At 44.8% G+C, this 25382-nt stretch overlaps 1 protein-coding gene across 17 annotated transcripts in view; it reads right to left on the reverse strand.

Moving 5' to 3' along the window:
• MICAL3 (microtubule associated monooxygenase, calponin and LIM domain containing 3) overlaps positions 1-25382 on the reverse strand; it is a 245086-nt gene that overhangs the window by 153793 nt on the left and 65911 nt on the right. For 13 of the 17 annotated variants that reach the window (XR_002344151.1, XR_002344152.1, XM_021092521.1 and 10 more), the window contains exon 1: positions 17612-17818. The exons of 1 other annotated variant lie outside the window; for it this stretch is intronic. The gene's annotated coding sequence lies outside the window, so the exon portion shown is untranslated. Of the gene's footprint in view, positions 1-17611; positions 17820-25382 lie in introns of those variants that run through there. 3 more of the 17 variants (XR_002344153.1, XM_021092522.1, XM_021092511.1) reach the window with 2 other exon arrangements.

Raw genomic sequence — 25382 nt, forward strand, 5'->3', positions numbered from 1 at the left:
CTGACTGGTGTGAGGTACCTCACTGTAGTTTTGATTTGCATTTCTCTGATAATTAGTGATGTTAGGCATTTTTTCACATGCCTGTTGGCCATCTGTGTATCTTCTTTGGAGAAATGTTTATTTAGGTCTGCTGCCCATTTTTTGATTGGGTTGTTTGGTTTTTTGGTTGTTGTTGTTGAGTTGTTTGTATATTTTAGAGATTAAGCCCCTGTCGATTGCATCATTTGCAACTATTTTCTCCCATTCTATAGGTTGTCTTTTCAGGTTTTTTGTTTTTAATGGCTTCCTTTGCTGTGCAGAAGTTTGATTAGGTCCCACTGGTTTATTTTTGTTTTTATTTCTATTACTTTGGGAGACTGACCTAAGAAAATATTTATACAGTTGATATCAGAGAATATTGGAGCAAAGGATTTAGTAGATATTTCTCCAAAGATTTACAAATGGTCATAACAACACAAGAGGCTTCTCGTCATTAACCATTGCAAAACCACGAGACGCTACTTCACAGCCACTGGGATGGCTAGACTCCAAATGAATAGCAGAGTTCCCATCGTGGCTCAGCAGTAACAAACCTGACTAGTAACTATGAGTATGTGGGTTCAATCCCTGTGAATTAAGGATCTGGCACTGCCTGGAGCTGTGGTGTAGGTTGCAGTGGAGACTTAGATCCAGCTTTGCTGTGGTTGCAAAGTAGGCCAGAAGCTGCAGCTCCATTTGACCCCTAGTCTTGGAACTTCTGTCTGCCTTGGGTACAGCCCTCAAAATACCCCCCAAAAAAGATAACAGCAAGTGGTAGAAAGGGTTGTGGAGAGGCGGAAACCCTCATGCAGTACTGGTGGGAATTTAAACAGTGCAGCCACTTTGGAATACAGCTTTGCAGTTACTCAAAATGTTAAAGTCATCATATGACCCAGCAACTCCACTTCTAGGTATGCATATACATATAGGAGAAGTGAAAACACGTGTCCACACCAGAAACTTGTATGTGAACATTCATGGCGACATTATTCAAAATAGCCAAAAGCCAAATGTCTATCAACTTGAACAGATAAAGACACTATAGTATATCCATAAAATGGAGTATTATTTGGCCATCAAAAGGAATGAAGTTCTGATATAGGCTACAGCATGGATGAACTTTGCATCACTATACTGAGTGAAGAAATCCAGTCACTGAAAACCACAGATTATAGGAGTCCATTTATACGAAATGTCCAGAATAACACATCTTTAGAGACTGAAAGTAGACTGGTGGTTGCCTGTCACTGGGGAGAGAGGGACTGGAGAGAAGTGCAGAGTGACTCCTATGGATACTGAGTTCCTTTGGGAGATAAGAAAATGTTCTAAAATTAATTGTGATAGTTGCACAACTCTTATGGATAAACCAGTGAATTGTACACTTTAAATGAGTAAACTGTATATATGTGAATTACGTAGTAAAACTTTTTAGAGCAGTGATCATGTCTTTAGCGTCACTGTATTCTCGTAAGCAGCACAGGAACTGGCACATAGTAGGTATTCAATAAATGTTAATAAAATAGAGAAATGTCTTTTCACCAGAGACATCATTAGAGGAACTCCCACGGCACTCAGGGACTTTGTGAGTGGTTCCAGCCTGTAGTAGGTGGGGATCCTCTTGAGCCCTTCTTCCACCCTAAACATTAGGCGGACACTGTCTCATGTCTCTTCTAAACCTGAACTCTATGACGCTTTGCTGGTGCACATAAAAAAAACAACATCTTTGAAAACACATAATATGAGCTCCTGGCCAGGGGCTGTGAGGAACAGGAGAGAAGTATGGGATGTGGGCCCTCTCCAGCCATCTGGTTATAGAGGCAGAATTGGCATTTGTGAAATGATCAGAGAATTCCAGGCATTTATCCCACTAGACGATAGGGATATATCAGGAAATAAAGACAGAAAGGGTTTTTTAATCAAAACTGGAATACTCTTCTGGGGTCCCCCAGTCAATTATTGCAATCTATTATCCTGCCTTGTCTACATGGCCTTCCCCACCATGCAATCAGAACGAACTGCTTTTGGCACCGCATTTTGTTCACAGCCACCTTGTTACAGTTCACTGTACATGTATCTGGCTCCCCTACCATGAAATACATTCCTAGTGGACAAGGACAATGTTAACAATTTATGTCTCCTTGAAAAATTAGCACAAAGTCCTGCACACAGGAAGTGGGTTATCTGTATTTGTTAAATTTAAGTATTTACTTCACAAAAAACATTATTAACACCACTTTTCTGAAATCACATCTAGTTGGCCAAATGCAGAACCACATTTACACACCTACAGCAAGTTTAAACTGCAAATGTTAACATTTTTCCATCACTTTCTTAGACAATGAACAAAACAACAAATCAAGCCCCGATGTGTAGTACTTGTTGCTTTCCAAGGTATAAATACTTCTATTATGGCCAAGTTCAAGGTACAGACTTGACATCGCCACACAGCGTTAGGAGGAGATGCACTGTCATTTTTTTTAATTAATTTATTTTTCCACTGTACAGCATGGGGGCCAAGATACACTTACATGTATACATTCTTTTTCCCCACCCTTCATTCTGTTGCAATATAAGTATCTAGACATAGTTCTCAATGCTACTCAGTAGGATCTCACTGTAAATCCACTCCAAGTTGTATCTGATAACCCCAAGCTCCCGATCCCTCCCACTCCCTCCCTCTCCCCCTGGGCAGCCACAAGTCTATTCTCCAGGTCCATGATTTTCTTTTCTGCAGAAATGTTCATTTGTGCTGTATATTAGATTCCAGTTACAAGAGAAATCATGTGGCATTTGTCTTTCTCTTTCTGACTTATTTCACTCAGTATGAGAGTCTCTAGTTTCACCCATGTTGCTATAAATGGTATTGTGCCATTCTTTTTTATGGCTGAGTAGTATTCCATTGTGTATATATAACACATCTTCCTAATCCAATCATCTGTAGACGGACAATTTAGGTTGTTTCCATGTCTTGGCTATTGTGAATAGTGCTGAGTGTCGTTCATTATTATACACTATTTCCTCCAAATGGGGGCCTAAGAGACCTAAGAGTGTTGTTAATGCCAAAATGAGGAAATAATGAATTTTGAATATTTATTATCCTTGTTTTCAATACAATTTATTTAACTACACATTTCCAGAATTAATTTTCGATGATGGCTATATTTAACAACCAACTTGCAACATTCCTGAAAATTTAGCTACAAGTATGAGCAGGCTCTGGCAGGCCATGGATCACTCTTACACTCCCAGTGTTTAGTACCCAAAAGTGCTCACCCGTGTTTGTGGAGACAAAGTATAACACTGTAGTTACTTCCTCCCTGAGGCCCCAGAGGGAACCAAGACTTTCCTAGACCTGGGGGTTTTGAAGGCCAGAGAGCTGAGCAGTCTTCCTATAGTTCATTACCTCTACAGAGAGCAGGGGTGAGACTTTCAATACTTACTATAAGCTCAAATGTAAAACACCTTCTTTGATATATTCTCCCTGAGGTATTTCCTCCGCAAAACACAAAACACTCAGGCACTGGAAAAGTTAATTTTCAGTCCTTCAACTGTCTGGCTTGGTTTAGCACCCTGGGTGGCATTATTCACAGAGCGTTCCTTAAAGCTGTCCTAAATTTCTGGCTCTTACACTGGAAAAAAACAGAGCCCAACAAACAGCTCCGGGCCCCAGAGGGTAAGAGTGGGAGCTCACACACAGCGCCGGGGCTCCTTAAGCTCAATATGGGTGCTCTCTTTCCCTCTGATTCTGTCTCTGGTCTGCATACCCCTCCTTGGTTCCCTCTGATTCTGTCTCTGGTCTGCATACCCCTCCTTGGTTCCCTTCCCAAGGGTGGTTTTGGTTCTTGGCTTCCCACCACCCTCCCACTCAGTCCCATCTGACACTGTCACTAGTGACTGCTACACCTGCGGCACAAGACAAAGCCTGAAGTGCTTCCCCATATCAGCAGCTGCAGTGTCCTTCAGGTCACACTGTGACAATACAAGCCTGTAAGAATGCAGGAGACAGGAGTTCCCGTTGTGGTTCAGTGGTTAATGAATCTGACTAGGAACCATGAGGTTGCGGGTTTGGTCCCTGGCCTTGCTCAGTGGGTTAGGAATCCAGCATTGCCGTGAGGTGTGGTGTAGCTTACAGATGCGGCTTGGATCCCGAGTTGCTGTGGCTCTGGTGTAGGCCAGCAGCAACAGTTCCGATTAGACCCCGAGCCTGGGAACCTCCATATGCCACGGGAGCGGCCCCAGAAAAGGCAAAAAGACCAAAAAAAAAAAAAAAAAAAAAAGAATGTAGGAGGATAGATGCTATACACCAGCCAGGCTTTGGGGGCTTTTATCTTCTAAAGACTGTAATCTAAATAAAAGGGGACTGATGCTTCATTTTCCCTTAAAGCTGCAGCTTCCTGTTCAGGTATGCATGCTGCCCTCCTCCCCAGAAAGTGATGCAGTTACATACAAGGAAGGGCACGCCCTCTGCCTCATCCTAGACCTCACCTCACCCCAAGACCCCACCACATGTCTCCTGGGTCTGCACCCCTCCCAGTTCTGGTCACAGTTTGTCCTCATTACCCTCCAGTGGATGATATTCCAAACTGCCTGCCCATGGGACCCCTGACCTTCAGCCCATCTTCTCCAAATACTTTCAAACCATGGTACTTCTCTAGTTAAGACAAAATCTAAGGGAATACTCCTAGGAGATAAACACTGACATATTTAGGGGTCAAGGTCTTCGTTCATACAGAGAGACAGAGAAATCTGAAAAAGCAAATGGGGCAAAATGAAAATGAGTGCTTTTGGAACAAGAGCTCCTTGTATTATTCTTGCCTTTTCTGAAATTACATCAAAATAAAGTTGCAAAAACCCCCTAACTCTCCATCTCAGAGTCACAGTTTGATAACAAACAGCTCCTTCATGGTCACATTTCTAACATCTTGTTTTTGTCCCTCTCTACACCTAGACTCAGGATTTCCCTGCCCCTCCCTGCCAACCCACTTCCGTCACTGACTCACTTCTTCCAGGGATGCTGAGGAAGGAAAAGAACTAATATTTACTGACCATCTGCTACCAGCTAGGTTGATATCATGCTCGGCATTTATTGTGTATTATTTCATTAAATTCTGCTGAGGACTCTACGAGGGAGCTGACAGCCTGGAGAGATGAAGACGTTGGTCCAGGATTCCACAGCCACTAAAGGCAGAGCTGGAATGGGAGCCTGAGTTGGCAGGGGGAGAATGGGGCAAAACGTAATTACTAAAATCCAATTAACAAATTTAGGGAACAGGTACAAGGGAGTTCCAGTACTGCTCTTAAAACTTCTCTGTAAATATGAAATTATATCAAAAATTATCCAAAAAATAAACATTTCCTGGGGCCCGACAAAGAGGTGGGCATGCTGACCCAGCTACAGCAGGAGCCACCTCCTGCCTAAAGCACCTGGAGGCCAAGGCAGCAACGGTGTCTGGCACAGTGACACTCGTTGGGAGACAATCAGAACAACGCACAGAGGGGATGGTCTGAGAGCATCAGCTATCTCTAGGGTTTTCTCTAGAAACAAGACATATCCTCAGCACAAGAAAAATAAAGCCAGGAGTTCGCTGGTGGCCTAGCAGTTAAGGATCCAGCATTGTCACTGCTGTGGCTCGAGTCACTGCTGTGCGAAGGTCTAATCCCTGGCCCAGGAACTTCTGCATGCTGCCGGCACAGCCAAAAAAAGAAAAGGAAAGGAAAGGCCAGTTTTACCAAGAGGAGGTTGGGAAGGGACCAAGCCTGGACTTCAATATTATCTGGGTCTCTTCCCTCTCTTATCTCCTCTATCTAGTCAGTATCTTCTTTTCAAAATGTCTCTGGCATCAAGTCCCTGCCTTTCTATCTCCAGCACCAACATCCTGTTCTAGTTTCTTGTCATTAACACCTGAATTATTACCATGACCTGTGAGCCAAATCCAACCTTAAAATGAAGAAGGGTTTTTATATGTTTTAGTTGTTGGGGGCAAAAACAGAAGACTACTTCGTGACATTCAAGAACTGGATGAAGTAAATTTGGAAGGGGTCATAAATAAAAGCTTTATTGGCACGAGCCACGACTATTCATTTACCAATAATTAGCTTTCCTACAAGAGCAGTCAAGTGGTTGCATCAGAGACACCCCCATATGGTCCAATGAACCTAAAATATTTACTTTCTGGCACTTTACAGAGAAGTTTGCGAACTCCTCCCATAGCTGGTCTTGTCGCCTCACCCCACCAGATTAAAATACTACTTCCACACTGTTGCTCTGTGTTCAAACATTTCTGATGAACTCGCTGTTACTCATAAACTTCACACTGTATCCTGGCATCCATCAGGCCACGTAAACAACCATGCTTTTAGCAAAAGCCCACACGGCCACGGCTTTGTTCATGCTATGCTCTACCTTTCAGAAAAACTTTCTGGCCGTCAACTGCTAACCTCATCACTAACTTGCCTTTCATGATTCTGGGAACATTTCCTGGTTTCCTCCCCTCTGCTTCCACAGCACCCTATACTTACTCTCATCAAAGCTCCTACCGCACTACACCAAAATCATCTATTTGTATGTCTGTCTCCCCAGATACAGTAAGATTCCAGAGGGCAAGGAACACATCTTACTCATCTCCCAGCACCCAGACTAAATGTGGCTCAGCAGCCCATAAACACTGAGCTCAACTCCAACCAGCCAGGCTGGCCTCCTCATTCACGGAGCCCTGATGCACCATGCTCACTCTTGCTCTAAGTTTTGCTCACAACAGCACCCCCTTCACCTCACCTAGACAACCCCATTAATGACCTGGGACACAGCCTACACAAGCCCATGAGAGTCAGCACACTACAGTCCAAACCCCAGGTTCCTCTTACTCATGTGCCTTTAAACAAGACCTTTGCATCTCTGTCCTCATCTAAGCAGGAGTGATAGAGTAGCACCCAGGTTGCAGGGCTGATAATGCATGTCATCTAAACCAGTAATGTGCATATAATAAGTCTTCGAAAGGTTACTGCCCTTGTTCTCCCCAAACAATGGAGTCACCTGCCTGTGCCATTTGGCATTTCACTGCTTTTCATCTTCCTTTATCCAACCATTCTGTATCTTCTGAAGCTGGGGCAAGGTCAAATACTTCTGGGAACCCCCACCCCGCCCTGATACCCAGTACAGGGCAACATGCAAAGAAGGGGCCCAACAAATGATAAATTAATCAAAAAATTATTCCTGGAATTCTAAAGCGTTGCTAATAAGGAAAACAACACCAAGCCAGGGATGAGGCAGAGATCAGCAGATGAGGGGGGTGTTTGAGGGAGCATTCATCTGGTAAGCATGGACCCACACATGCTCCCCGAAACTGTCCCTTTGGTCATAACAGTATTCCGTAACATTCAGGGTGTTCACTGCTGCTTACCAAGTACCAGCAGAACTCTAAATGCTTGCAGCCACACAAAGTAAATAAGACTGCCATGCCACTGCACAGATGAAGAAACTGGGGGCCCAGGGAGGTTAAATAACACACTCAAGGTCACACACCCTAGTAAACGGTGCAGAACCTAGTTCCAGAGTTCACAACCCTAATCACTACTCATGCTGTAGTGTGTATGTGAGAGTGAGAGAGTTAAGTTTTATGGGGGGTGGACACAGAGAGAGTTAGGTTCCACCTGAGGACCTTACTGAGGACTATAGCCCAGGAGACAGCCTCTCGGGCAGCTCTGAGGAACTGCTCCAAAGAGGTAAGGGAGGAGCCAGGATATAAATGAACTCCTTTGCTGGGAAAAACATGTAGTCAAGCATAAAAAGATTACTGCTAATCACCAAGAACAGACATCTCAAGTTAACCACTTCAGTGTTTTCCTATGTACAGGAAGGTACGAGAAGCTGGGGTCACTGAAATTCTTCCTGAGATATACATCTTAACTATCCAGGGGCCGGTATATTCAAAGCACAGAATCTTGTTTTTCTCCATCCTGAATTCCTCTCAGGCTGCACCATCCACAGGCAACTGCAGTGGCTGATGTCCTGGTCTTTGTAGAGCTGGAACGGCAAGCAGCATTTTTTTCTTTACAGTGACATAGAGTCCCAGAAAGTACATTCCTTCTCTCTTTCCTCTTCCTCTGGACTTCTTTCTCAGGTAAGATTATTTGGGGAACCCCCAAACTGGGGAGTGGAGAAGCGGGGCATGAGGATCATGAGGCCTGGGTACAAAGCACAAAACCAGAGACTGCTCGCACATTCTGACACCACCTTCCAAGAGCTAAGAGATCTCAGGCAAGCCACCTAACCTCAACGAGCCTCATGTTTCCCAGCCTGGAAAGTGGGGATCATGTATGTAACTTCGTAAGGTTATTGTAAAGATTAAAGAAGAACATGTCATAAAGCCCACTGATAAAGCATGCTCCTGATAAATCAGTTCCCGCCCACCTCCCCATACCTTAATATAAAGTTTTTAGCCAAATCCCTTGACCTCCTTTCCTTTCCTACCAGGAAACAACCTATATTCCACACTGGATTTTCCTGCCTGTTGCCTATGCCCAAGCATCTGGGCCTCACAAAAGCCTGCAGAAGCAGCCAGGGAAAAGCATGAGAGGAAAGCACTTGTATGCTGAGCTGAGTAAAGCAGCACAGGTGGAGATATCTGGTCCAGATGCCTAGTGTGCAAGCAAATACTTCATGAGCAGAGGCTGGCCAGCCTGGTGCTGCCAGGACGCACCCTGACCCACAGCCAGAACAGCATCTGGCTCTTTCTGCTGCACCAACAAGCCTGGGTTACAGGCCTGGAAGCCTATAAAGGCAGAGCCCAGTGTCATCTGCAGCTATGAGGCTTCGCCTATGTGGGGCATGGAGAGCTCAAGGAGGTAAAAGTGACAGGCAGCCACTTCACCACGGGTAGAAGATCAGACCACCTGAGAAAGCTGCATATAGAAAAGAAAAATTCCCAATTCCTCAGGAAGAAATTCTGTTGCCAAACTCCTTTACTGTGAAGAATTAAATTTAAAACCAAGACATACAGATACACACAACTTTATTTAGGAGGTCAATCCACATTTTCTCACATCAACTTTGCTTAACGCAAGGATATCTTTAAGCTGATGCATGCTTCTCTGAGGTCACCGAGAGAACGCTTCATTAGCAACATGTGAAAGGGTCCTAAATGTTATCACCAAACTGAGTCAACCCAATTAAAATAGCAGGGAGCAGAGGGGAAGATGCTTAATCATTTCCAGGAGACATAAGTAATTTCTACTTGAATGGACTTGATCATAGCAATCCAAACGTCTTATAAAACATTAAAACAAAAGCAAGAAGTTCCCACTGTGGCACAGTGTTAAGAATGTGACTGCAGCAGCCTGTGTCCCTGCAGAGAAGCAGGTTCAATCCCCAGCCAGCACAGTGGGTTAAAGGATCCAGCATTGCTGCAGCACAGATCACAGCTGCAGCTCGGATTCAATCCCTGGTCCAGCAACTTTCATATGCCAGTTTAAAAAAATAAAAATAAATAAAACACACAAAGAATTCCCAATGTGGCTCAGCAGTAATGAATCCAACTAGTATCCACGAGGACGAAGGTTCGATCCCTGGCCTCACTCAGTAGGTTAAGGATCCAGCTTTGCTGTGAGCTGTGGTGTAGGCCCACAGCTGTAGCTCCAATTCATCCCCTAGCCTGGGAACGTCCATATGCCACAGGTATAGCCAAAAAAAAAAAAAAAAAAAAAAACCCACAAAAACTCTATCTCACTGAGCATATCCAGCAAGAAGTTCCATTAGGCCTTTTCCACAATATATCAGCTTCCAAATACAGCACATGACAAAGAGATACTTAAGGAAAGAGGAGTAGGAGGGCTGGCAGGCACCACTACAAGGCTACCACCGATTCTGAGGTCCCTATAGGCACAGCCTCTGGGTCCTAAAGTTAGAAAGGAGCTTTAAAGGTAACATGGTCTGATGTAATTCCCAAAGCATCAGTTAAGGCCTTCATGCCCAGAACTGCTCCATCTCTCTTAGAGCACCTGGGAAATGGTACCCTGGTAGCATGGAGTACCGGTACATCCAAGGCAAGCAGCACAAGCCACAGGTCGGCAATGGTGCTGGGCCTGAGAGCAGCCTGCAGGAAGGGGAGGTGGTCCCAGCCTTTCCTGCAACGGAGGTGCTAGGCTGGTCCTCTAGAGTAGCAGCAAAGAGATCCTGTTTGGAAATATACAAACATTCCTGAAACAATAGCATGGGGGTAAATTCTAGAAATTCTCAGTCTATGTACAAAATTAATAAGACTGAATGGAGAAAAAAATAATTTGCTCATTGGTATAAATTTCCTTACCACTCCATGTCGGGGCTCCCTGCCCAGTTCAGTCACTAATCACAACACACTACAGTTTTCTGCATCTATGTTGCCCTCACCCTCCACCTTGCAGGCAGACCTCACCTTATTGTCTGACACTTGCCTTAAATATAAGTTACTCAATAAACGTGTGCTGAGAGAAAGCCCTAATATGAAGCCAAAGCTCTCAGTTTCTGGCCCCTCTGCCCCTGGCCCTCTGAGGGTGGTGAAGACCAGGAGTCTCTGGTCCCAGGGAGTCCTGAGAGCCCAAGCATGCTGCCATTTCACGAATTTCTCTCCCCTACCCCATACTGTCTTTTCTTCCTTGCTTCCTCTTCTTTTTGCTCCCTCAACATGTCAGCTTACAGCGAGGTGATTAAACGCACAGAATTTGGAGTCATCCAGCCTCTGAAACTTATTTAAGGTCAAGGACCTTAACCTCTCTGTAACGATCCTCCCTGGTGTGAAGCAGGAAACTAGTGCACAAAAAGCACTTGGCATTGTATCTGGCTCACAGCAACGCTAAGTGACAGCCATTCCTACCTAAGCACCCACAGTACCCACTTGCCTAAAGGTGCTGAAAATGCCAAAGGCAGAAGGTTGATTTTTTTCCTAACTCTGAAAGTCTGGTTTTAAGAAAAGCCCGTCTACTTTGGAAACAAACTGAAACATGTCCATGTCACTAGTTAAAATACTTCCCTTTCCTTTTCCACAGGGAAAAAAATGACTCTAACCAGTCATGACCAAACTGGGTAAAAGGTTCTGTTCCAAACAGTGGTTAGGATCACACACTAGTTCAACTTTTAAAAAAACCAAAAGAATAAAATAAAAAGCATCCAGGAGTTCTCTTGTGGTGCAGTGGGTTAAGTATCCGGCCTTGTCACTGCAGTGGCTCAGGTTGCTGCCGTGGTTCGGGTACAGTCCCTAGCCTGGGAACTTCCACATGCCATGGGCCTGGTCAAAAAAAAAATTTTTTTTTAATAAAAATCATCCATAAAGTAGTTGAGCTAGGGCAATGATAGGATTTGCATGAGTTCTGGGTTGGGGGGATTAGAAGCTCATGCCAGGCAAAAAAGTAGAGGAGGAAAGGAGAAGAGCTTCCTCAGCTTTTCATGAAGCAAACCTTTCCAGATCACGTGGTCCAGCCCCTAGGCCCCCAAAGACTCTTACTCTGTCCTAAGTGTCCCTTCTGGGAAGTCCGCCTCTGAAAACTCCAAAATATTTCCTCTGACTCTGTCCTAGTTTTATAAGAATACACAAGTTAACTAAATGCATCTCTCCTGCAGCTGTTCAAAAAGATAACTCAAAAGTGAAGGGAGAAACAATGTGAAACTGTGGACCGAAGGGTGGAAGAGAAGGGCTGACCCCCAAGGATAACCTTGATAGGGGCAAATTCACCCAAGCCAGCTGTCCTTGACTGGTCTGTGAGAGCACAACTCCAGAACCAAATGCCTGAGTCTGAAGCCTGACTCCATAGTTTCTAATGGAGGAGTCACCAAGCTCTGGGTGCCTCAGCTTCCTTCCGCAGGAAACAAGGACCATCACAGCACCTACCCCTCAGGCTGCTGTGATGGCCTCTTGCCTTCAGGCATGCGGTCACTAAGAACAGGGCCAGGAGCACCACCAACTGTCTCTACACCTTACTGCTGACATCATTACCATACTACTCTCCCCGCTTCTTCTCCTCTTCTACACACAAATCCACGGATTCTCAATCACAAGGCAGCTTGGTGATGGAGGTGGGTGAAGGAAGGAGCAGACAGGATGGAGTATAGTTGGGACCTTGATAAGTTGGCTTTGTTACTTTGTCAGCAGCCAGGCAGCTGGAGTTGAAGGTTTGTTGTCACAATGCAGGGGGGGGTGGTGGCAGGGACTAGGAGTGTAAGCACAGCCCATCCTTCTCAGTCTTCCCTCTGGGCTGCCCTGACCCCCCTCTCTTCCCAAGCTCCAATACTGACAAAAGGACTCAACCCTCCCTCATACTTTGCTTACATCAACAACAGAAAAGAGGCAGGGCAAGAGACAGGACAAAGCTGGGACCCACCAAAGTTTCACTTTGCCTTTCATATGACAGTAAAGAAAAATCAATAAAAGCTACCAGTTAACCACTGGCCCAAGCACTGCTCCTCTCCCTCCAGAGTTAGCCAGACCGTATCCTTCACGAGATACACGATTAAATAGAGCTCTGCATCTAATGAGGTTCGTTCACACATACACCTACTCTAGCTTGCTCTTTCCTCCTCTGTGACAGACACCCACAGAGGAGGCACTGCAGAGGGATGCAGGGTGAAGAAGCTGTTCCTGCCGAGGAACTGACCCCTCAGCAGAAGCCCCTGCCCTTCCTCTTCCACCTCTCACCAAGGTACAAACAATCCTCCTTTTCCCTTCTCTAATCTGATTATCACCACTTCCTTCTCTTAAGTTGCGGCAATTTTCTCTCCCCTGTGAAACCCTGTCACTGAACAAAAAGTTGGTGAACTGCAGGGTTTAAAGGATAGTTTCCCTGTCCTCCCCCTCCAGTTTCTTGAAAACGATGACGCTAAGCCTTTACACCTGAAGACAGCTGAAGCCCAACGCCAAGGAAACAGCGAGCCACACGTGGCTAAGCCCCACGGGGCAGGGATGCATTCCGAAAAGTAGAATCAAAGATGACAGAATGCGAGGCTGAAGGGAAGGGGAAGTCCACAGAGAGTTTAGGTAAATTTCCAAACAATGTCCCCACCATTTGCACAATGTACCACATTATTTGTGGAAGCTAAAGACCAAAAAGGAGTCAGATTTTCAACTGTGCTATCTAAAGTAGAAACTGAGAGCCTTATTTACCGCAGAGATTTCAGCACAAGTGCCATGCCTCCAGGTTTACAATTTCAACCTGCAGCTTAAGTTAAAAAGCCTGGGGTCCAAAAAAAAAAAGCCTAGGTACTAAAGGGGTCCCCTGAATTAGAATATCACAAATTCCGTCTGTCCACGACCGTTTTGGTTCTGTCCCTATTCTCCCCATCTGGTCTCATTACATACTTCACACTCTCCAAATATAGTTATTTTTTCAGCTCTATTTTTCCCACTAAAGTAATAACCTGGCTAAAGAATGCTTCTGGCCCAGTTAAAGTCCAGAATTCCTACTAATCTATTTCAATGAAAAATAAAGCCCCTGTACAACCACAGCCCATGAGACCCAGGGAGGCATTAGCAACAGGTATTAGGACTTTGACATCTGCTCCCCTATCTCCACTAAAGCATGGAGGTTAGGAGCACACACTTCAGAGCCAGCCCGGCTCTGAGTACCAGCCCAGCTGTCTGTCACTGTCTTGGCCTGGGTCTCACCAAACCCTAGTTCGTCATTTGTAAAATCAGGGAAAATTCTAAGTCCTACCTTGTACACTGTCGTGGGAAATAAAGGAGGAGATGCACATGAGGCGCCTGGCTCAGGTCCCCACACATAGGCACCAATAAATGTTAGCTAGCCTTAGCTGTCTAGTCATCTCAAAAAGCACAACAGGGAGTTCTCTTGGGGCACAGCAGGTTAAGGATTCTGCATTGTCACTGCAGCAGCTGGGGTTGCTGCTGTGGCACAGTTCAATCCGTGGCCGGGGAACTTCCATATGCCTCAGGTGTGGCCAAAACAAAATAAGTTAAAAAGTAAATAGTCTAGTATCTTTAGGTCCTTCAGGTTCCAAAAAAGAGGATTTCTTCCCCTACAAATAATCTAATATCTTGAAATCCTTCAGATTCCAAAAAAGAGGACTTCTTCCCCTATTAGTGAAATTTCATGAGAAAGAAAACTCAATTGAAGTTCCAACTCAGGCACCATGTCCCAACTTAGAACAAATCACATCACCCCTATTTCTTCATCCATAAAGTGGGAAAAGCGTACGGCACTAAACTTGGATGACCTCAGAGACAAGTAAGAATCAATGAGATAATAGGCAATTAAAAAGCTTTCACTTCTTCAAAGAAAAAGCAATAAGTAAATCCAGAACACAATTATTGTTAAAATATCACACCCAATTATTACAGGACATAAATAAACCAGTGGCGTTTCTTACTCTTTCAGGAACATTAGGTTTGATAGCCCTATAATCTGCTCACACGGAGCCCGCTACCAGCAGGAGGAGGTTCATGGCTGCTCCCTGCAAAGCCCAGTTCAGAGGCAGAGCCCATCAAATCTAAGACTATGCTTTGCATGCTGGTCAAGCCTCACCCACCCAGGGCTGTTTCTTTTTTATTTCATTTTAATTTTAAATGAGAATTGTAACCTTTTTTATTTTTATTTATATATTTACTTTTTAGGGCCGCACCCAAGGCACATGAAGGCTCCCAGGCTAGGGGTCAAATCGGAGCTACAACAGCAGGCCTATGCCACAGCAATGCAGAATCTGAGCCGCATCTTCGATTTACACCACAGCTCACCGATCCTTAACCCACTGAGCTAGGCCAGGGAACAAACCAGCAACCTCATGGTTCATTTCTGATGCACCACCACAGAAACTCCAAAGGGCTATTTCTTAAATGCCAATGCCAGAAGAAATTAGGAAAGGTTTATGGTTCTACTTGGACACATTAAGCCAACAACAACCAAAATCCTTACCCATAGGACTGTTCAACAGACCCAAGAAAGGGTCGATTCTGGCCATTTATTCTCCTGTGCAGGAAAGTGCAAGACCTCTTCCAAGGCGCACATTATTCTTCTGAAAAAAATGCAAGACACGAGCCAGAAGGACAAACTGAATTTTTCCTTGTTTGAGTTTTACTTCTAGGCCCAGAGGTTTGAATTTCATTTTTAACTTACCATAAAAATTTTGAGGTGACAGATCCACCTCTCAGAGTATTGACAACAAAAACAAAAATAAACAAATGGGACCTAATCAAACTTCAACGTTTCTGCACAGCAAAGGAAACCCTAAACAACACAAAAAGACAACCCACAGAATGGGAGAACATCTTTGCAAGTGAATCGACTGACAAGGGATTCATCTCCAAAATTTATAAACAACTTCTGCAGCTCCATACCAAAAAAACAAACAACCCCATCAAAAGATGGGTAGAAGATCTAAACAGACGCTTCTCCAAAGAAGACATACAGATGGCTGAGAAACACATGATAAGATGTTCAACATCACTCATTATTAGAGAGAGATGCAAATCAAAACCACTCGGAGGTACCACCTTACACCAGCCAGAATGGCCATCATCAAAAAAGTCTACACACAATAAGTGCTGGAGAGGGTGTGAAGAAAAAGGAACACTAGTACACTGTTGGTGGGATTGTAAATTGGTACAACTACTGTGGAAAGCAGTATGGAGATTTCGCAGAAAACTAAACATAGAACTACCACTTGATCCAGCAATCCCACTCCTGGGCATCTACCCAGAGAAAACCACGACTCCCAAAGACACATGTACTCCAATGTTCATTGCAGCACTATTCACAATAGCCAAAACATGGAAACAACCTAAATGTCCATCGACAGAGGAGTGGATCAAGAATATGTGTTTCATATACACAATGGAATATTACTTAGCCATTAAAAAGAACGAAATATCAGCATTTTTTGCAACATGGATGGATCTAGAAATTATCATGCTAAGTGAAGTCAGCCATACAATGAGACACCAACATCAAATGCTTTCACTGACATGCAGAATCTGAAAAAAGGACAGACGGAACTTCTTTGCAGAACAGATGCTGACTCACAGACATTGAAAAACTTATGGTCTCCGGAGGAGACAGTTTGGAGGGTGGGGGTATGTGTTTGGGCTGTGGGATGGAAATCCTGTGAAATCAGATTGTTATGATCATTATACAACTACAGATGTGATAAATTCATTTGAGTAACTAAAAAAAAATTTTTTTTTGAGGTGAGACCTAGAGGTTGGAATGGGAAGAGGAGTGGGGGGATGGTGGATCTGGTCTTCCTAACTTAAGAAGGGAGCATGCAAACAAAACCACATCCAATTTCATCACCCACAGGTCTTCCAAACAGGAAAGAAAAATTACTTACATTTGTTAAACATCTACTATGTGCCAGGCATTGCATTAAGTACTTTATATTCCTTACTTTGAAGCCCATTTTCTCTCCCACACCTAGAAACACCATGAAACAGCCATCACTTGAAACATGGAGGCACTGTGGGGTGGGGGGACCCTCACAATCCAGCAGTCAAGAGTTCTAGATATTTCTAAAGTTAGTGCTATGAACACAAAAAGGAGGCTTGCTAGGAACCAGATCCAAGTTCCTAAAGATTCTTTGAAAGAAAAACACCTAAACTATATTTTTCCTATAACTTTGGAATTAATTCATGACATTTAATATATCATCAAAAAAATTAAAATTTTCCTACAACCTGGAGCTCAAGAAGAATTCATTGTAGGACTGCAACAACCTGAGCCAAATTTCTGACCTAGTCCGTCAGACAATCAAATGCTAAATTTATAATTTCCTCTTGAAGGCCCCTAACAGAAGAACCACCACCACAAAAAACTGGCACCTGTGTGGCCAGGTAATGAGGGGGCAGAGGCCTTCCTGCTTGCTCAGCAATTGAAGGGCAACATCCAGCTCACTCAAAAACCCAACTCACCCTCACCCCAGGGGTACAATCCAAACGACCTTTACAAACGACCCTTACAAGCTGTCAGATAGGACTTGAAAGTTTAAACGCCATCTCTCCAGCCACATTCCAGAAAAAGAAAAGGTGGGAAACCTTGAAGAAAACACTGCTCGCAATTCGCCTCCATTTCTCGGCCCGAAACGCTTATGTTTACCGTAACTGATGCTTGCGTTAAACAGCCCCCTTAAACCTCAAGATGCAGTTTGTTTTATAAGAGGCTTTCGCTGAACGAGTCTGGAGGGAAGTTGGGAGACAAGGGTAGTCCGTGCGCGGGGGCGTAGAGGGACATGGGGAGACGAGGGGATGGGGGACATGGGGGAGGCGGGGAGATGGTGCACACGGAGAATGAGAAGAGGGGACAAGGGCACACAGGGACACGGGGGTCAGAGGAGGAAGGGGGGGACAAAACGGACTGGACGATCACGGCGGGGAGGGGTCAAGCTCCACGGCACCCGCCCTCCCCAGCGCGGCTCATCGGCGGCGCTTCCACTCGCCGACACGCTGGCAGCCGGCGGGGTCCCCTCGTGCCCGGCCTCGGACGGCGTCCCCGGCAAGCGCGCCCAGCCTCCCGCCCGCCGCCCTGGACCTGGACCCGGGCCGGCAGTCCGCTCAGGAGCTGCGGCGGCCAGAGGGAGGCGCCCGGCCGCGCGGGTCCCAGCCGGGTTCGGAGCACTTCTCACCTCCGCCTCATGCCGCGGTGCGCCGGCGTCCCGGCCGCAGCACGCAGTCCCACGCCTCGGCCCTTCGGGCGCGGCGTCCGGCGCCCCAACCCGCGGCAACCCCACTCCGGCTGGTACCTCAGCCCGGGGTCCGCGCCTCAGTGCTCTGCGTGCCTCGCGGGCAGCACCGCGGCGGCGGCTGAGGCAGCAGCGCGGCCGCCGGGCGGGGCGGGCACATGGGAGGGCGGGGCTGCGGCCCCCGGGGCGCGACCACAGGGACCGGCCTCGGGGCGCGAACCTCTGTGAGCCTCCGGAACCCACTCTGCCTCCTGTCCTCGGGGACGCCGTCGCTACCCGCAGGCTCCGACTTTGCCCAGAAGCTCATGTTTCCATGCCGAAGGTAGAGAAAGGGGCCGCTACCACGCCCTTCCTCCTCTCTACCCCCCTGCAGGCCCATTGGTACATTCCTCAAAGCCCGCCCCGAGGGGGTAAGGAGTAGCTGATTGGCTGGAAACCTTGGAAGGGGGCGCGGAGCCTTGCGAAATGACCAATGAAAAAGCACGGTAGGCACATCAAAGCCAGCCAGATGGGGAGGAGAGAGAATGCGATTAAAGGGCACGTATTCGTTGCTCCCAGGAGCTGCCACACAACACTAGAATTTTCTTTCTGATCCTATCCAAAGAGGGAACAAAGAAATGAGGGGATCCTCAAGTTTTTGGTTTGGCGATCTAAAAGAAAATATAGAGAGAATTGAACCAGATATCTGTGTGTGCCCGAGTAGGTTACTCCGTCTCAGCCTCCCTTACCTCAACCTAATCCTAGAGGGTATTGGACTAGTATTGATCTCTCATGGTCCTTCTCATATTTTGCGAGCCTATGATCCTTTGTGTGGGATTAGCAGTATTTACATATGTTTTTCAGTTTGGGGCATCCTAAAGAACTTGGGTTGAAATGGGCAGGCTTTCTTTCAACGGAAATACAAACAGTATCAACACCACCTTTTGTCAAGAAAAAATCAGTATTTTTCTAGGTCCCTCCCCCTCTTAAAGCAGAGCTTTCTTATATGTGGAGATCCACACCCTCGCCAACAATTTCTACTCTTCCAAGAGTCATCCATCTCCTGTTCCTTTCTCATCCTCCACATAATCACACAAAGCTTCAATTAATAATTCATTCGCCTGTTGAATTGTCCAGAATCCCTGCCTTCAGCAACAAGTCTTGCTGCTCAGGCCTCATCAGAGTTGCCAAAGTCACTATCTCAAATCAGCAGCGCTTCAACCCTGCAAGGCCAATTAGGCTCTCAGTCTCACTGCCTGTCAAATTCAGGACTTTGAAACATCTTGTAAGGGTCCCATCTGCTCTGTTCTAGAGCAGGCAGCAGGCCTACATTTTAGTACAAAGCTTCAGGCCAACTCCACTTCTTTTTTCAGAACTCTTCAACCTCCCATCATCTGCTCACCCTACACCCATTCAACCCTTTTCCAAACTGTATAAGGTGTTTGAGGTACCCTTTCTTTTTCCCTTTCTTTTTTTTTCTTTGTTTCTTTTTCTTTCTGGCTGCACCTATGGCATATGGAAGTTCCCAGGTCAGGGATTGAATCCAAGCCACAGCTAAGGCAAACTGCTGTAGTTGGATTCTTTTTTTTTTTTTAAGGTGCTTTTAAATTTTTCCTTATACCATAATAACTTGGCATTAATGATGGTCTCAGTAACTTGTCTAATAATGATGACACACACAGAAGGAATTTATATGAACTTTAAACAAGTATAATAGGACAACATCTATTTGTAAAGTCACTAAAATATAAGTGATATAAGTGTTTCATGGATGACAAGTGTTTTATTGGTATCCTATAACGACTTGTAGGATATTCATTCAACAGGGAACAAGTAAAATAACCCCTTTGATCCTACCAATGTATTTCAAATTTATCCACTTTATTCCATCTCTTAACATCTTTATCCAAGAGCTATGTAGTTTAAATTCACCTATATAGGAAGTAAATGGGAAGCTATAGTATTTAACCCCTAAATACTGAGTCTATTTCTGATGAACACAAATGAGGATTTTAAAAGGGAATGAAACTTAGGAACAGAAAGTTCTAAATCAATGATATCTATTAAGATAGTCATTACTATCCTACCTCATAATCAGGGCTTTATCATTTCCATGTGGGCCAAGATATCTCCTTACTTTTTCCTTCTGAAGTCCCATTTTCTGGGAGAAATAGGAAGCAACAGATCAAACCATTTTTCTCTCCAGTTCTTTGTTGAAATAAGCACATGTTCCCAGTTATCACCCCAGCTCTGGTACCTCTAACTTACATGCCTCAGTTGTGCAGTCAGACTCTTAACCCATTGCGCCATAGCATGAACTCCTGAGGTACCCTTTCTAATAACTTCACACCCCAGCCAGACAATTCATCTTGACTATTATGCAAAGAGTTCTAGAAAGTCCAGTTCCTCCATGAAGCCTTCCCAAACTGGTGAACAAAAGCGGCTAGCTTAATAGAATTCCCACTTCTACTTTGTTCTCCCAAGCCCTGATTTTCTGCCCCCACTGTGCAATTTTTATTAACATATTTACTTCTCTCCTTCATTTACAGCAGTATCAACAGCAGCAGCAGCTACCGCTTACATTTATTCAACCCTTACCATGTGCTACATACTGTCTGGAAGTGCTCTGCATGTATGGTTTCAACTCGCCCTCAGATCAACTCCATGAAGTACTATCAGAGAGGCTGACTTGCCCAAGTGCACACACACAGGGCAGATCTAACTCTAGTGCCTCGTTTCACAGCCCCACAACACAACGCCCTCTCCTCTTTCCTAGGAACCAACTGCATTCCAAACAAAAGATGTGATACACCTACATTATGTTTTATATTGCTCTCTATCCTTTTAATTTCAGCCTGGAAACAATCACGTCAGGAGGGTTAGGAGCAGTCTGTTACAATCCGAGCTCAGATAGGCTGATGCATTTGGCTGCTGTAATAAAGCTGGTGAATAAGGAGTCTAGTTTTCCAAGTTGTGGATTCTCTTGCAGCCCTGCACCCTGGGTGAACACAGCCTTTTTATATGTAACAAGTAGAGAACCATTATAAGCAACAGGGAACAAATACAAAATAGCAAAGCCCATACTATGGACTGGAGGAGCCTGGTACAGCAGGTGTTCACAGTGAGCAAAACCAGTCAATGGAGAAGTCTGAAAACAACTGAGAGGCACCATGTATTTTCACTTTACTGGTCTATTGTTTATATTTCATCAAGAGATTATGTCCTTGACACATCTGGCAGATTCAATAGCAAAGAGCAGCGAAAACTGCCCCCACTGCCTGCTGTGCCTGGAGAATCAGCCCCACCCGTGAGGAAGCCTGAGGGAGGGACTTCTTGTAGGGTTGCTGCCTGCAGATTCAGGGAAATTTCTGATTTGCCATTTAGTGAAATATCTGCTCCACTGACAGTTGTGACAGAATCTCGAAAAAATAAGCTGGGCTAAGGATTTGTTTTGTTTTTTGTGTGTTTTTTTAGGGCCACACCTGCAGCATATGGAAGTTCTCAGGCTAGAGGTCGAACTGGAGCTACAGCTGCCAGCCTATGCCACAGGCACAGCAACGTAGGATCCAAGCCGCTTCTGTGACCTACACCACAGCTTGTGGCAACACCAGATCCTTAACCTACTGAGTGGGGCCAGGGATTGAACCCACGTCCTCATGGATACTAGTCAGGTTCATTATTGGAACCTGACTAGGAACTCCTGATTTCTTTTTTCTTTTCTTTTTTTTTTTTTTCTTTTGTCTTTTTAGGATTGCACCCACAGCATATTTAGGTTCCCAGGCTAGTGGTCGAATTGGAGCTGCAAGCTGCTGGCCTACGCCACAGCCACAGCAATGCCATATCCGAGCCATGTCTGCCACCTACATTACAGCTCATGGCAACGCTGGATCCTTAACCCACTGAGCGAGGCCAGGGATTGAACCTGCATCCTCATGGATGTTAGATTTGTTTCTGCTGAGCCAAGACGGGAGCGCCCTGATTTCATTCTTTTTAAACTGCTGAGATCCTCACAAGGATGGGTACACTAGCAAAATGGTGTGGGAGCCACTAAACATTTAATATGGATTAAGAAGTCTGAGCACACCATTCTGAAGCAATACTTCTAAGATGCTCTTTGCCTGAGCCAGCCCTAGTCCATTCAGTTAGTTTTCACTCCCCTAGCTCATCCCCAGAGAGCTCTGAACCGTCTCTGCTTCTCTGGGTACTTAATTTATGTGTTCAGGCATTTATTGGGCATCTGCTATGAGCAAAGGACTGTCAGGTTGTGAGAGGTTATCCTGATGCATCCCACGTGAAGCCTGTATGTACTGACTGGAGGAGGGTGAAAACCATCAAACCCCCTTGGTGAGGGGTGGATCAGATCAGCTCCTCAGAGGTGAATGATGATATTCCATCCCCAGCTAACCCTACAAGGGCACTGAGTTCTGGGAGAGGGCAGCATTGGGGAAAAGATGGAAGATACCCAGAAATAACTGGACATGACCAAACAGTAGGGAGGATAACGTCAATCTTTGATTTGGCTGTTGGAAGAATTGCGGTGTGGTCTTTAAGAAAAAAACTTTTTTTTTTAATTGTCTTTTCACGGCCACACCTGCGGCATTTAGAAGTTCTCTGAGAGCTGCAGCTGCCAGCCTACAGCCACAGCAATGCTGGATCTGAGCCACGTCTGTGACCTACACTGCAGCCTGGGGCAACACCAGCTCCTTAACCAACTGAGCCCCTCTAAGCAAGAACAGGGATAGAACCCACATCATCATGGACACTATGTTGAGTTCTTAACTTGCTAAGCCACAATGTGAACTCCAAAAAAACTTTCTGATTTCCAAAGTAATACATGTTCATTATTTTAAATTTTTTAATAAAGTACAGAAGTAAATAAATAAAATAAAATTTAGCCATTATCTTACCAGCACAGCACTGTTACAATTTTGTTGTGTTTCTTCCTATACTTTTTTGTGGGTACATAGTATGTATCTTCTTTTTCGTACGTATCCTTTCTTTAAAAAAATTGATTAAAATGCAATCTACTTTTCTCCTTAAGACTAGGAATTTTCACATGCCGCTATAGATTATTCTAAAACATAATTTTATTTAAAAATTTTATTATAGTTGATTAAAACATTATTTTAGGGAGTTCCTTGCATGGTGCAGTGGAAATGAATCCAACTAGGAACCATGAGGTTGCGGGTTCAATCCCTGGCCTCGATCAGCCAGTTAAGGATCCAGCATTGCGGTGAGCTGTGGTGCAGGTTGCAGACATGGCTCGAATCTGGCATTGCTGTGGCTGTGGTGTAGGCGGGCAGCTGTAGCTCTGATTAGACCCCCTAGCCTGGGAACCTCCATATGCCACAGGTGTGGCCCTAAAAAGACAAAAACAAAAAACAAACAAACAAAAAAACCCGTTATTTTAAATGGCTGCATCATATGATTCTACCTTATTTAGCCAAGATTCTATTTTTCCTCATTAAGATTATTTCCCGAGTTCCAGTGGTGGCTCAGCAGAAACGAATCTGACTAGTATCCACAAGGACACAGGTTCGATCTTTGGCCTCGCTCAGTGGGTTAAGGATCCAGCGTCACTGTGAGCTGTGGTGTAGGTCAAAGACATGGCTCAGATCTGTGGCTATGGTGTAGGCTAGTGGCTAAAGCTCTGATTCCTAGCCTAGGAACCACCATATGCTGAAAATTTGGCCCTAAAAAGACACACACAAAAAAAGATTATTTCTAATTTTTCATTATTATATATAACTTCAAGGATTATCCATATATGCAAATATTTACATATTTTATGATTATTTCCTAATTATCTCTAGAAATAGAAATGCTTGGTCAAAACATTTGCATTTAAAATGTCTCACATATTTTGCCAAATGCTCTTTCAGGAAATTTACACCTATTAGATTGCCACCAGCAATATATGATGTATTTCTCTGAACCCTCACCAATCCTGGACATTTATTTTGTAATCCCTGCTATGTGACAGATGAAAAACATTATCTTGTTGTTTCAATCATCACAGTGTATTTGTATCCACCCAAGTGATAAATATGTATCTTTCCTTCCAAGTCCCCTGGAATTTTATAGCAAAGTAAGTTTCCCCTTGTCCACCACTTAACCACTCTTCTCCAAAATCCCTGAGAAATTATGTAAAAATCAGAGTAGAATCTGCTCAAATTATTGACAGACAAACTCAGTGTCTCACCTGAACCAGTAAAGAAGGTAGCGGACAGATGGCTCAAAGCAGCACATAATCCATAAATTACAACTTTGAAATGGGTGACAAAACCTTACTCAGAGACTTTTTTAGCTATAAAAGGAGCTCAGTCCTCTGAGCTATATTTAGCACTGGCTAATATTAAAAATCATTTGGGAGTTCCCGTCGTGGCACAGTGGTTAACGAATCCGACTAGGAACCATGAGGTTGCAGGTTCGGTCCCTGCCCTTGCTCAGTGGGTTAACGATCCGGCGTTGCCGTGAGCTGTGGTGTAGGTTGCAGACGTGGCTCGGATCCCGCGTTGCTGTGGCTCTGGTGTAGGCCAATGGCTACAGCTCCGATTCGACCCCTAGCCGGGGAACCTCCATATGCCGCGGAAGCAGCCCAAAGAAAATAGCAAAAAGACAAAAAAAAAAAAAAAATCATTTGCATTTCTTCAAAATACCCAATTCTGTGACAGGGACAAGTCCAAGGTGTCCATCTTCATACTGAGTGGCTGGCTAATCCACCCAACATTACTCTCCACTCCTAGCTTTCTCCATCCTTGGCTTTGTTTTTGTTTTGTGGTTGCCTCCACAGGATATCCTCCCCTCCAGTCATAAGTAGCCTAATTTTCCATTGAAGAATTTACCCCTCCTCCCTCCATTTCCAGTGGGGTTTGGTCAGGATTGATCATAACCCCTCTCTGGACTTCACATGCGATGCAGGTAGCTCTGTGAGCTGCTGGCAGCCATCTTGGGCCGTGAGATAGAGCCTGCACCAGAAGGAGTGGAATTGAGAAACAGAGAGGAGCTGGGTTTGCTCAAATCTGTGAGCCCTGAATCCAGCCTCATGGGAAGCCAGTTACATGAAACAACATATTCCTTTTTTTTTTTTTTTTAACTTAAATCAGTTTTAGTCAACTTTCTGTCACAAGCAAATAATGCTGATTGAAACACAGCCTGTGGATGGATTCCATAGTCCAATAGGAATCCATCAGTCCATTCAATCCAAGCATTTCCAACATCACACCCATTACTGCCACTAATTCAGTTCATCATTGCCGCAGGGGTGTTCAGCTCCAATGTACCTACAGGAAAAAACCAAGCTAAGTGGAGCCTAAAGGTCAGGATTCCCTGGACAAGCTCAGAAGCCCTTTCCATCTATAGGATGAAAGAGACAAGAGGGACAGGATGGGGTGGTACAATTTGATTCCTGGGCTGTAATCACCATCACCTAGACCTACTGTAGACAAAAGGATCTAAAAAGCTTGCTGTCCCTGCTGCTCTTCTACAGTGAAGACTGATTTTAAACCACCCCAGTCTTCCAGAGAAAAGCTAAGAGGATCATGGATTGGCATGCCCCAGAACTGGAAGACACCCTGGGTTCTAGGGTTTATCTCTAGGCTAATGTCTCATAACAAGGTAAAAATTTAGACCTCTTATTACATTTATAATGCATAACCAATGAGGTCCTACTCTATAGCATAGGGAACTATATCCAATCTTTTGCAATAGAACATGATGGAAGATAATATGAGAA

The sequence above is a fragment of the Sus scrofa genome, chromosome 5, assembly GCF_000003025.6.
Source record: "Sus scrofa isolate TJ Tabasco breed Duroc chromosome 5, Sscrofa11.1, whole genome shotgun sequence".
Taxonomy (NCBI): Eukaryota; Metazoa; Chordata; class Mammalia; order Artiodactyla; family Suidae; genus Sus; species Sus scrofa.